This window comes from Myotis davidii, unplaced genomic scaffold (genome assembly GCF_000327345.1).
Source record: "Myotis davidii unplaced genomic scaffold, ASM32734v1 scaffold28, whole genome shotgun sequence".
In the NCBI taxonomy this organism is placed as follows: Eukaryota; Metazoa; Chordata; class Mammalia; order Chiroptera; family Vespertilionidae; genus Myotis; species Myotis davidii.
The window spans coordinates 52,913-60,900 of record NW_006299240.1 but is presented as its reverse complement, the minus strand read 5'-3'; the positions used below and the strand labels follow the sequence as shown (position 1 = coordinate 60,900).

At 35.7% G+C, this 7,988-nt stretch overlaps 1 long non-coding RNA gene across 1 annotated transcript in view; it reads right to left on the bottom strand.

The window, feature by feature from the left end:
- Positions 1-1,689: 1,689 nt before the first annotated feature.
- The window catches only part of LOC107184807, an 18,564-nt gene continuing 12,265 nt past the window's right edge, over positions 1,690-7,988 (bottom strand). Inside the window, exon 2 of the long non-coding RNA XR_001515720.1 lies at positions 1,690-1,743. This is a non-coding gene — a long non-coding RNA (uncharacterized LOC107184807). The remainder of the gene's footprint in view (positions 1,744-7,988) is intronic.

The window sequence follows — 7,988 nt, the reverse complement described above, 5'->3', positions numbered from 1 at the left end:
TTCAATGGAAAAATATCCTCAGGTGAAGATACAAAAAAAAGAAAGAAAAGAATGTAATATCCTATGAAAGCGACATCTTGAAAATGCCTAAAGAAATCAATCATTTTTTTGTGGTGAAGGTACTACCGTCTGTGTTGATGAAAACACCTTGGTGGCTGCAGTGGCTGGCAGTGGCAACAGCAGCGAGGTGATGGGGGTGGCTACTTCCCCTAATCAGCCCGGTTGCCTTTCGCAGAGGGAGCGGGCCTAAGCCATCAGTAGGACATCCCCTGAGGGCTCCTAGACTGTGAGATGGGGCAGGCTGGGCTGAGGGACCCTCCCCATCAGTGCATGAATTTCATGCACCGGGCCTCTAATTGGTATATAAAAAGGCCATAGACTTCTGGGTGTTAATTTTGTATCCTGCTAAATTGTTAAATTCAAATTCATTTATAAGTCTAGTAGTTCTTTGATGGAGTCTTTGGGGTTTTCTATGTATAATATCATGTCATCTGCAAATAAGGACAGTTTTACTTCTTTTCCATTTGGGTGTTTCTTATTTCTTCTTGTCTGATTGCTATGGCTAGCACTTCCAGTACTATATTGAAAAGAAGTGGAGAAAGTGGGCACCCCTGTCTTGTTCCTGATCTTAGGGAACATGGATTTAGTTTTTGGCCATTGAGTATGTTGTTGACTGTAGTTTTGTCATATAGTCTTTTATTATGTTAAGGTATCATCCCTCTATTCCCACTTTGCTGCGAGTTTTTATCAAGAAAGGGTGTTGGGTTTTGTCAAATGCTTTTCCTGCCTCAATTGGTATGATTATATTGGTTTTGGCTTTTAATTTCTTTACGTGATGTATCACATTTATTGATTTGCAGATATTATACTATCATTGCACCCCAGAATAAATTCCCTTTGTTGTGGTGTATGATCTTTCTAATGTAATGCTGGATCAGATTTGCTAGAATGTTGTTGAGGATTTGAGCATCTATGTTCATCAAGGATATTGTCCTGTATTTCTTTTTTTGTGGTGTCTTCATCTGGTTTTGGGATAAGGGTAATGCTGGCTTCATAGAAGGAGCTTGGAAGTGTGCTTTCCTCTGGAATTTTTTGGAATAGTCTGAGGAGGATAGGTTTTAGTTCTTCTTTGAATGCTTGGTAGAACTCCCCTGTAAAGCCATCCGAACCAGGGTTTTGTTTTTTTGTTTGTTTGTTTTTGTTTTGTTTTGTTTTTTTGTTTCTTTTACTGGAAGATTTTTGAATATTGCTTCAATATCTTCAGTAGTTATCGGCCTATTCATTCTTCCCAATTGAGTTTTTGGAACTTGTATTTTTCTAAGAATATGTCCATTTCATCTAGGTTGTCCAGTTTGTTGGAATAGAGTTCTTCAAAGTATTTTTTCATAATCTTTTTTATTTCTGTGGGATTGGTTGTTACTTCATCTCTTTCATTTCTGATTTTGTTTATTTGGGTCCTCTCCCTTTGCTTCTTGGTGAGCCTGGCTAGAGATTCATTTATCTTCTTTATCCTTTCAAGGAGCCAGCTCATGGTTTTGTTGATTTTTTGTTGTTGTTCTCTATGTCATTTCCACTCTGATCTGGAATTTTCTTGTTGTTCTCTTTAAGAATTCTTTGAGTTGTAGGATTAGATAATTTTACCATTTTTCTTTAAGTTGTAGAGTTAGACGACTTATTACAATTTTTTTGTTGTTGTTTTTTGAGGTAGGCTGGTAGAGCTATGAACTTACCTCTCAGGACTGCCTTCATTGTGTCCCATAGACTTTGGATTGTTGTGTTTTTATCGCCATTTTTTACCAGGATACTTTTTATTTCTTCTTTTATCTCTTTGGTAATGAAATCATTGTTTAGTAGCATGCTATTTAGCCTCCAAGTGTTTGATTTTCTTTTCATTGTCTTTATTGTAATTGATTTCTAATTTCAGCTATTGTGATCTGAGAAGATGCTTGCTATGATTTCTATCTTATTGAATTTTAAGATACTTTGCCTTTGTCCCAATATGTGGTCAATCTTTGAAAATGTCCTGTGTGCACTTGAGAAGAATGTATATTCTGTGGCTTTGAGGTGAAATGTCCTGAAAATGTCAATTAATTCCATCTGATGTAGTGAGTCATTTAGGATTGATGTTTCCTTGCTGATTTTTTTAAGAGGATTTATCCAGTGGTGTTGGTGGGGTATTAAAGTCCCCTATTATGATTGTATTGCTTTCAATCTCTCCCTTGATATCCTCCAGAAGTTTTTTTTTTTATGTATTTGGGTGCTCCTGTATTGGGTGCATATATGTTTACCAGTGTTATTTCTTCTTGTTGGATTGCTCTCTTTAGTATTATGAAGTGGCCTTCCTTATCTCTTGTTATGGCCTTCACTTTGATGTCTAATTTGTCAGATATAAGTATTGCTATCCCAGATTTTTTTCATTTCAATTAACCTAAAAAAATGTTTTTTCACCATTCCCCTATCAATCTGTTTGTGTCCTTTGTTATGATGTGGGTCTCCTGTAGACAAGCAGATATATGAGTCATGTTTTCTTATCCATTCAGCTACACTATGTCTTTTGAGTGTGGCATTTAATCCATTTACATTTACAGTTATTTTGATAGTACTTGTTTGTTGCAATTTTTATTCTTTATGCCTGTGTTCCTTCTTCCCTTCTATTTCTTCTTTGTACAGCAGTCCCTTTACCATTTATTTCATTGCTAGTTTGATAGTAATAAACCCCCTTAGTTCTTTTTTGGCTGTGAAGTTCCTGATTTCATCTTCAATTTTGAATGATTGCCTTGCTGGGTATGGTATTTTTGGATTCAGACCCTTGCTTTGCATGACTTTGTATATTTCATTCCATTCCCTTCTGGTCTGATGTGTTTCTGTTGAGAAATCAGTTGATAATCTGATAGGTGATCCTTTATCAGTAACTTTCTGTCTCTTTCTGGCAGCCTTTATGCTTCTTATTTTGTTTTTGGTGTTTTCCAATTTAAGTATAATGTGTCTTGGTTTCTATTTTTTTCAGTTAATCTTGTTTGGGACTTTGTGAGCTTCTTGGACTTGTGTAAGCTTTTTCTTCCCAATATCAGGGAAGTTTTCTGTCATTATTTCTTCAAACAGGTTTTCTGCCCTTGCTCTGTTTTGTCTCCTTCTGGCATACCTATTGTGCTGATGTGGTTTTGTTTTGTATTGTCCCAAAGCTCCCTTAGGCTCTCCTCATGTTTTATAAGTTGTTTTTTATTCAGTTGCTGCTCTGCTTGGCTATTTTTTCCTACCTTTTCTTCTAGCTCACTGATATGGTCCTCAGCTTCTTCTAGTCTACTGTTGATGCTTTATATTTTGTTCTTCATTGCAATGATGTCATTCTGCATTTCTTCTTCATTTCCTCTTAATTCTTACATATGTTGTTGAATTTGTCTTCTATCCCTCTCAGCGTCCTTATAACCATTGCTCTAAATTCTTTCTCTGACAAATTGCTTGCCTCCATTTTGTTTATTTCTTTTTTCCAGTAATTCCTCTTTTTCTTTCATTTTGGCGCTGTTTCATTGTCTCCCCATTTTGCTCCTCTCAGGTTACCTGGTTATGTGGCTCACTGTCTACTACATTGAATTAAAGGCAAAAAATACAACTCAACAAGACAACACAGAGGGCACAAAACACAAATATATTCATGATACCATAACCCCAAATAAAGGTGACCATCAGAGAAAAGAGAATTAAGGGAGAGAAAAGAGTGCAAAAATAATATTGAGTAAAGGAAAAAAGGCAAGAGAGACAAGAAAAAGAAGGAAAAAGAAGGGGAAGAAGGGAAACAATATATCTATATGGGGAGAAAACTAAAAAAGCAACAACTAATTCCCAAAATGCAAGCAACAAACACCCAGAAAAGAAGGAGGGAAGCTTAATCTGAAGAGACAGAGCTTATTTCCAGAAGGTAAGGTAAAGGAATTGAATGAATGGGAAATGGCCACGATTCGGTGTAGAAGAGGAAGAAAGAGAATGAGTGTATAAAAAGAAAAGTAGAAAACAAAATACTCAAAAATATAATAGAAAACAATAATTGAGAAAATAATAATTAAAAATATTTATATTAAATCATTTTATATACTTATATACATAAAAGAATATATATATATATATATAAATTTTACCTTTCTTTAATATATCTATGTATTCATCTATTATTGAAAAAGGAGACTAGAGAGTAGATAGGCCCGAGTTGGTGATTGAAATTAATTAAGGTATTAGTAGAAAAAGAGAACAGGAGAGGAGAGGCAAAACAAAACATGAAATAAAACAACAAAAACAAACTAACAAACAAGCAAATAACAACAAAAATTGGCTAGTGGAGAAAGAGAAAAGAGAAGTGTGCATGGACTTGGAGCAGGGGAGAGGGAATTATATATATGTGTAGGCCATCAGGGATTTCTTTAATAGTAATGCATCGATAAAGCAGATAAAGAAGATCAGTTTTTAACATGGATTAAAATAAGAGGATAGAGAGAAACTACAGCAGGAACAGAAGAGAAACAGGATGAGAAAGGGAAAAGTGAGGAAGAAAATGTTGCTATAAAGGAAAAAAAGATATAGAGTAATAATGATAAAAAAGAATGTAGAACACTAAATCAAAAAATATAAAAAATAAAGCAAAATAATAATAATAAATAAAAAATAATAAAATAAAGTGAAAAGATTTACTTTCTTAAGTAAAAGATAAAAAATAAAAGAGTGAAGTAGTGAAGTTTGTTTGCTCAGCGGAGCTTCAATGTCCCATGAGTGCTGGTTTAAGACGCCTCTCTAACTGTTCTGCCTACCACATCTCAGTTTCCTGTCAGGTAGTCATCACAGTGTTGAAGTTCCCAGCAATCCACCGCTCCTCTGTGTTATATGCCAAAACCTTGGTTTCATGCAGGAGGGATAAATCTGCCCACTTTGTTTTTCTGCGTGCTTTCAGTCATGTTTACACAAGCGGCTATTGCTGACATGGCCCCTAGGTGGCTGTGTTTCTGTATTAGTTTCTGGGATCAAATGGCTCCTCAACCCAGCCCCCCAGGGCTCCCTGGGGTATTCCCTGCCAAGCTCAAGACTGGGTGTGGCAGCGCTGCTAGGAGGAGCCAAGTCTTCAGGAGAAAAATGCATATTCAGGATTGGAGGGATGGTCTGTCCCAGAGCTGGATTCCTGATCATTTCTCCCTATTCTGCTCCCCAGTTTCCACAAAAACCACCTTTCCCTGCAGTCTCGGAGAGTGTTTTTAATTGAAAGTTCCTATGCACTGGGTTTAGCAAGTAAAAGCATGTAAATTATAAAGACAGAGCAACCACACTTCCTCGCATCTTTATCCACCCTGGCAGTGCATGGCCAATGTAGAACTTCAGGCTGCCTTTCTGGGTGCAGCCTCCCACAGCTGTGGGTTTAGAACTAGAGTCCCCCACTGCCATCAGGCCTATGGATCCCCTTCCACATTCAAGGGGTACACTGACACCAAGGGATGTGAATTTGGTGCAGTGTAGTCTCCCTCTGAGTCTCTAGTCCCAGCTGCAATCATTTCTTCCTCCAACCCAGACCCCTGATCCCACCTCTTTCCAGGCAATCTCTGACCTTTCCAGCTGTGTTTAACTTACCAATTCCATTTGGATGTTATTCGATTCAGCTGTTTCTTCTATATGCTCTGTAAGAACGTGCAGGACTCGCCCATCTATTCTGCCGCCGCCTTGTCTCCCACTGGACAAATTTTGTAGGTGGCTGTGGTTGGGGGAAATGGAGTCTCTGTGTTCATGCGTTCACAGCCCAGGCAGCTGGACCCTGGGCATTGTGGCTGTAGGATCCCGGGTGTTATATGAGGTCTCCCTGGGTGAAGTTAAGGCTGGGCTTCCAATCACAGCAGCTCCCCCCTTCAAGATGGCATGGTCTTTGCAGCAGAGAGGGCTGCCCTGCGGGAGATTTCAATTGTAGTAGAGGCTGCCCAGCAAGGAGAGTCTGGTCCTCCAGTCCCCAACAGTCCTACGGAATATAGCTGTCCCTCACTCACATATACACACACTCCCCACACGTCCACGCACTCCCCTTTCACTCTCTCACTCACTCACACTATCTCCCTCACTGCCTTCTTGTCAGCCACCATCTTGGAGTCCCCCAAACATTTTTATGATTAATATGATTTTCAGTAAGTTTCCTATCATTTTGGATTTTTAATTCAGGGTCTTAAATTACTAAAATCATTTTCTTTTCCCATAATTTTCAGTTTAATCTACTCAATAGTTTACTGGGCAATCAGCCTTAGATTTTCATTTTTGAAGCTGCATTAAGTATTTTACCATTTCATATATTTAAGTTATCAAAAATTAAATAGTACTTGATACTTATCAAATGTATACATTATATAATACATTAAACCTTATACATTAAATATATGTAGTTGTATTTAATCATCATAACAGATCTATGTAGATGGCATGATACAGATAAGAAAACTGAAGCTCAAACAGATTTAGTAACCTACCAACTATCGAACAATATCAATTTTGAGTTTTACTTCTTAATTTTATTCATTTTTTGACTAAAGGTTTTCATCTCTAAGGATTTTTATAATATTGACATTTTCATTAGAGTTTGGTAGAGATACTATAAATGTGTATATCTAGCCATTGGTAGTGCTTTTATTAATTTCATTTAATGCTGGCGATCAAAGAAAATCCTTATTATATGTATATCTGATTATACATCTTAACACAAAGTTCATTTTTAAATAAAACTCAGGAATTGAGAAGAACATATTTTATACTACATTTATATGCTTTTTTGACACTCTACTACACAACCTACTTTTTTAAGTGTGTTGTAGATTACCCCTCTTTTAACTATATGAATTGTATGTATTAACCATAAACTTTTATTATTTTTATGTAGGTTATGTATATTTTATAAAAAAAACAACCAACAAATAATAACAATCATTTCACTGAAATAAAACAAAAATATTCTAAATTTTTCAAATCTGCTCTTAAACAATATTTAAAATAGAAAGGTAGAAAGTTCTTTTTAGTATTTTTTTAAAATATGGACACACTTGTTGATTTGATTCATATCAACTATGCTGAGGACACACTATTTTTATTAAAACAAACAACAAAAATAAAACAGGCTGGATAAGGGCTTGTTTAGCTTTGTACATAGAGAATGGTGATTCTATGAAGTACCTATTTTTGTTATCTAATAATTTAAAAATGGCTGAAATTTACAAGTAAGTAACTCAATAGCATGAGAACTATTTTGACATTTAGCACTTTGATTTATTATTCAATTGATATGTTATCAAATCAAAATGTTTTAAATATGAAGACAGGACAAGAGGTTTAATCTGTATCATCGTACAAGTTTATATACCTAGTTCCTTGCCAATAGTACTTCAAAATGTTTTGCAAACAGCACTCAAGACTAATTTAATGTTTTTACTAGAATCTTCATGGTAAAATATGAACTAAATTTTATAAGATATAAAATATTCTCCAATTTAGTGCTCAGAATAGGATTTTAATAAACAGAATGACATTTTTTAACAACAAAAAGCCTAGTTAAAATGTGCTATTCCTACAGAAAATGTTGGTTGTTCAAAATACTAGTGTCATAGTAATGCATATGGGGTAGTGAAAACTAATTACTTACTCATAGAATAAAGGTGTGTTCACTGCCTGGTTGAAATTGATTTGCTTATTGAATCGTTCACCTCAAAGAATATGAAAATGATAGAATATGTCAGGAGACCAGTGTTTGTATGAAGAAGATATTGTGAAAAAGAGTTTCTATAGTATGTTAAATTACAAGAAAAAAATGAATTTAGGTAGACCCTAAAATAGGAGTGCCAAGGAAAACAGATGGCAGCATGAAATGACAGGATACTGCTATGTGGGAGATAAGAAGTACAAAGTGGTCAACATGAATTATTGCAAGGCATTGAAATCAAATTTAGAAACACCCATTTGCATGGTGGAGGAAGTGGATGCTACAG